Genomic DNA, 6,000 nt, shown 5'->3' with positions numbered 1-6,000 from the left:
ATTAATCATAGATTATCATAGAATTTACAGTGCTGAAGGAGGCCATTCGGCCCGTCGAGTCCGCACCAGCTCTTGGAAAGAGCACCCTACCCAAGGTCAACACCTCCACCCTATCCCCGTAACCCAGTAACCCCACCCAACTCTAAGGGCAATTTTGGACACTAAGGGCAATTTATCATAGCCAATCCACCTAACCTGCACATCTTTGGACTGTGGGAGGAAACCGGAGCACCCGGAGGAAACCCACGCACACACGGGGAGGATGTGCAGACTCCGCACAGACAGCGACCCAAGCCGGAATCGAACCTGGGACCCTGGAGCTGTGAAGCAATTGTGCTATCCACAATGCTACCGTGCTGCCCTTAAGAACAAATTAATCTACACTATATCATTCTACCTAATCCATGTACCTATCCAATAGCTGCTTGAAGGTCCCTAATGTTTCCGACTCAACTACTTCCACAGGCAGTGCATTCCATACCCCCACTACTCTCTGGGTAAAGAACCTACCTCTGACATCCCCCCTACAGCTTCCACCATTCACCTTAAATTTATGTCCCTTTGTAACGGTTTGTTCCACCCGGGGAAAAAGTCTCTGACTGTCTACTCTATCTATTCCCCTGATCATCTTATAAACCTCTATCAAGTCGCCCCTCATCCTTCTCTGTTCTAATGAGAAAAGGCCGAGCACCCTCAACCTTTCCTCGTAAGACCTATTCTCCATTCCAGGCAACATCCTGGTAAATCTCCTTTGCACCTTTTCCAAAGCTTCAACATCCTTCCTAAAATGAGGCGACCGGAACTGCGCACAGTACTCCAAATGTGGCCGTACCAACCTTTTGTACAGCTGCATCATCACCTCACGGCTCTTAAATTCAATCCCTCTGTTAATGAACGCTAGCACACCATAGGCCTTCTTCACAGCTCTATCCACTTGAGTAGCAACTTTCAAGGTGGGACTTTAATGGTGGGACCTGTGGGGGAGGAAGGCGGTATTTGCACTCAGTTTATATTGCTGCTGTTACAATGCCAAAAAAATGCCTCAGTGAAATATTTTTTTTTTTTAAAAAGAATTTAAGTCAAAGATGGAAAAAGGCCAATCAAGCTCATCAGAACTGAACGTCAAGAAGGGCTGATTGGTCCTGTAAGATATTTTCATCCTGCATCATATTTAAACTTTATACAATCTAATCGGCACTGTTTAAACGGCACCCCACCTAACGTCCAACATTCACCCTCAGGTCTTTCCCGCCAGAAATTGAGCAATGACTATTACTTGTGAGAAATGGCACAACCCTGATAGCTAGTATGCTGTCAACCAATGAACCATGCTCTGATTTCTGTCTCAGGTGGATGTAAAAGATCCTGAAGCATATTTTGAAGAGAAGGGAAGATCATACAGTCAACAGCTGCTACGGCGGGTTCACGATTTGTGTGAGGACATGTGTCCCGCGCAGTCGGGAACTCGGCCCATCGGGGGCAGAGCATCGTGAGTGAGCCGGCCAATGAGACGCCAACAGCATTGCGACTGCGCGCGGCCCCGTCGCGATGCCACCGGTTTTGAGGGGGCGGAGAATCGCAAACCGCCGTCAAACAGGTGCCGGCCCCGATACTGGCGTCGGAATCGATTCTCCACCCGATCGTCAATTACGATTTTGGCGTCGGGTAATAGAGAATCCCACCCACTGCTTCTCACAAAGCAAGACGTTTTTGAAATGCAAGTCTTCCCTCCCTTTCTTCATTTAGATGGGCTTGGGAATATGGTCCAGTGTGATCTGGCGACAGCTTGTTCCTTGATTTCTCCTTTCCCCTTCCCACGTGGCGGGACTGAGAGCTCAGAGAGTGGTGGAGTCACATTCACAACGCATGCCCCTGCCAACCCCCATGGCACAGCACCTAGCCGGTCCTAGTTGCTTTGTCAACTACTTTCTCAAAATACTGGTATTTTGTCCCTCAGTTGAACCTCTCAGTTGAACTCTGGTTAGTGATAAGTCACTAACTGCCCGATGGAGTGAAACAGTGAGAGACTTCTCCATAGGCCAAGTCTTCAGGGAGTCGACTGTTGCCATGCTACCGACCATTTCGCAATAAGGGTTGGTGCACACATGCAACAAATTAAAGATGAACAAAGGTTTGGATTTTTGTTAATGTTTCCTGTTGATTTCTGTCCACCCAGAAGCTGCCTAATTTTTACCAGAAAACCACGGTTTGCGGTCCTTTTGAAAGATGTTTTGTTTCTTCAAATGTTGTTGAATTGCTTTCATATGAATGAACTGGAAACGTGAGAAACATTGTCCGGAACCAGCAGTAATGGGTTGTTCTGGATTTAGCACTTTTGACATATTTTCTTGAATTGTACTTGACTGCATTGAAATGTACAGGGGTGCGATGAATTAAATGAAGCAGTAACACAATGAGAAAGGCAACACTTAAAAATGGATGGAAAAGTGTATCATGTAAAGAAATATCGAATGAACGAAAAATGACAAAAAGAGAAGATACTGGCACTTCATCAGAAATTTCCTATGTGGTGTGCCAAGGAAATGTTGCACTGTTGGAGGTGTCACCAGCTGGTGGTACATTAAAGTTCCATGTGCCTGTACACCATCCAATTGAGTGTTAAAGGGCACCACACTTTAAGTTGGGTGTCAAGGCACCCAAGACAGGGCACAGAAGAAATTTATTGGAATGGTACCAGGGATAGAAGATTCCTGAGACAGGAAAAGCTGGAATTGTTCTGCGTAGAGCACATAAGGTGATCTCGAATCATTACGGTGCAGAAGCAAGCCATTTGGCCCATAGAGCCTGGACCAACCCTCTGAAAGAGTACTCCACCTGGGCCTAATCCCCTGCCTTATCCCCATACCCTAACTTGCACATCTTTGGACACTAAGGGGCAATTCAGCATGGCCAATCCACTTAGCCTGCACATCTTCAGACTGCAGGAGGAAACCAGAGCACCAGGAGGAAACCCACGCAGATATGGGGAGAACGTGCAGTCACCCACGCTCAGAATCAAACCCGGGTCTCTGGAGCTGTGAGGCAGCAGTGCTAACCACTGTGCCACTATGTTGATGGAAGATTCAAAGATCATAAAGGCTTTTGATAGGGTGAATAGAGAGAAATATTTTGCAGTAGCAAAAGGGTCAGTAACCAAAGGATTTAAGGTGATTGATAAAAGAACTGGAGGTGATCTTTGAGAATTTGTTTTGTACGCACATGTCGGGATTTATGGCCCTTCCTCCGGCGGCAACTTCTGGTCCTGCCAAAGGCATCTTCTGGTCCTGCCAAAGGCAACCCCCACAGTGGGTTCACCAGTGACGAGGCCGGCAAGCAATACAAATGTCCATCAGTGGGACCAAAAGATCCCGCCAGTGGCCAAAGGCGAGCCACCTCCACTGCTGGAAAATCCGCCATGACGGAGCCAAAAAACCATTGCCACGGTTGTGTTCTCCAATGCTGCGTCTGAAAGGACAGTGGAATCAGATGCAACAGTATCTTTCAAAAGGGAACTAGAGTCAGAAAGACCGAGAGCATAAAAGGAGGACATTTAAGCCCTTCGAATCCATGGTGGCTCTCTGTAGAGCAAACTAACCAGTCCCTTTTCTCCATAACCGTGCAAATTTATTTCCCTCAAGTGTCCATCAAATCTCCTTCTGAAATTATTCATCATCTCGGCTTCCACTACCCACAAAGGTAGTGAGTTCCAGGCCATAATATGATTGCGTTTTACGTTCAGTTTGAGGGAGAGAGGAATGGGCTTAAGACTAGGGGCAGGATTCTCCATCCCGCCACGCCAGTTTTCTGGTGCGGCATGCGGGATTCTCGCGTCCCACCAGCTGACCAATGGGATTTCCCGTTGTGGGCAGCCTCACGCCGTTGGGAAATACCCGGGCATGGTGTGCTGCTGGCGCAAGGGAGAATCCAGCCCATGTATTTCAAACTTAAGTATGGGCACTTATGACAGCATGAAAGCAGAGCTAGCTCAAGTGAACCTGGCAAATGAGGTTAAGGGATAGGTCAATTGAGATGCAGTGACAGACATTTGAAGGGGATATTTCAGAATACACAGAACAGATACATTCCGATGAGATAGGACAATTCCAAGGGAAGGGCCCACCATCCTTGATTAATTTAAAAAGATAAAGACTGTACCAACCTGAAAAATAAACAGATGATTGCGCAAAGATGGGTGGCAGGTCAGAATATAAAAAACAGCAAATATTGAACTAAAAGATTGAAAAGGGTGGGAAAATAGAGAATGAGAGAAAGGTAACTAGAAACATATATAAGAGTTTCCACAGATGTTCAAAAAAGAAAAGAGTTAACAAATTGAGCGTGAGTCATATAGAAAGTATGTCCAGGGAATTAATAAAGAAAAATAACGAGATAGCAGATGAATTGAACAGGTATTTTGCATCGGTCTTTACTATACAGGGTACAAGTAACAGCGGTAAATCAGGAAATGTGTACGTGGCGCAGTGGTTAGCACTGGGACTAGGGCACTGAGGACCAGGGTTTACTGTCCTGGGTCACTGTCCGTGTGGAGTTTGCACATTCTCCCCGTGCCTGCGTGGGTTTCACCCTCACAAAGATGTGCAGGTTAGGTGGATTGGCCACGCTAAATTGCCACTTAATTGGGAAAAAAATAATTGGGTACTCTAAATTTTTTTTTTTTACAAGTGGCGAGTGAGATAGTTAATGTGATGGTTTTAATTTTCCAAAATTCCTTAGAGATCAGAAACATTCCATTAGATTGGGAAATAGCAAACATAATTATTTTATCCAAAAAATAAAGAGATAAAAATCAGAAAACTGCAGGCCGGTTAACTTAACATCTGTCACAGGGAAAATGTTGGAAGCAATTATGAAAGATGTTGTAGCAGGGCATTGAAAAAATTCAAGCTGATCATTCAGAGTGAACATAGTTTAGTAATAGGGAAATCAAGTTTAACCAAGATTTCTTTGAAGAAGTAACATGTGCTGTGGATAAAGGGGAACCGGTGGATGTACTGGACTCCTATTTCCAGAAGGCATTTGATCAGGTGCCATATTAAAGGTTATTGCGAAAAGTAACAACTCATGATATAGGGTGTAATATTTTGGCATGGATTGACGATTGGCTAGGTAGTAGGGAATAGAGGGCAGGCAAATAATGGTCTTTTTCTGGTTGGCACGATGTAATGAGAGGTGTGCCACAAGGATCAGTGCTGGGACCTCAATTTATTACAATGGGACCTGAGGGATAATAGCTAAATTTGCTGATGACACAACAATAGCTAGGAAAGTAAGATGTGAAGAGGGCATCAGGAGGGCACAAAGGGATATAGATATGTATCCCTTCGTGCTCTCTTTAAGCACTCTTCACTGGTTAAGTGAGCGAGTAAAAATCTGGAAAATGCAGTAAAATGTGAAATTATCCATTTTAGCTGGAAAAATAAAAGAGAAGCACATTGGGTGTGATTCAGTGGATTCAAGTTAAAGTCCGCTGAATGGCACATTTAGCGGGGTGTTTTTCAGCGCATGCAGCGATGAGAAAGACCCCACTATTCAACAGCACTGCCATTTTTGGGGCATTGGCAAGGAACTCCCCGTCGAGGCCACTCTTTAAGACATTTCCTGTATTGGCGAATTCAGGAAGACTATTTGTGGAGCGGAGCGCCATTTCTAAAGACAGCCCCAATCTATCGATCCCCCCTCAGCACCACCACCGCCACCTCAGGACCCCACCACTTTACCGAACTTACCTCTTCCATGGTCCTTGAGCCCCCCCCCCCCCACCCGCCCCTCCACCCTTATGGGCAATGACCTCCTGGGCCCAACCTCAGGCATGGGCAACCTGGTACCTGGGCACATTGACACTTCTAGCCTGGCACCTGACACTGCCCCTACCAGGCAAGTGCCAAGGTGTCAGGCTGGCAGTGCCAATGTGCCCATGTGTTAGGGGAGTGCCAGGGTGCCACCCTGTCCTGTCCCCGACCACCCAGGGGCCTCAACTCC

Source organism: Scyliorhinus torazame, chromosome 1 (genome assembly GCF_047496885.1).
Source record: "Scyliorhinus torazame isolate Kashiwa2021f chromosome 1, sScyTor2.1, whole genome shotgun sequence".
Classification (NCBI taxonomy): Eukaryota; Metazoa; Chordata; class Chondrichthyes; order Carcharhiniformes; family Scyliorhinidae; genus Scyliorhinus; species Scyliorhinus torazame.
This window is presented reverse-complemented; position numbering follows the sequence as displayed.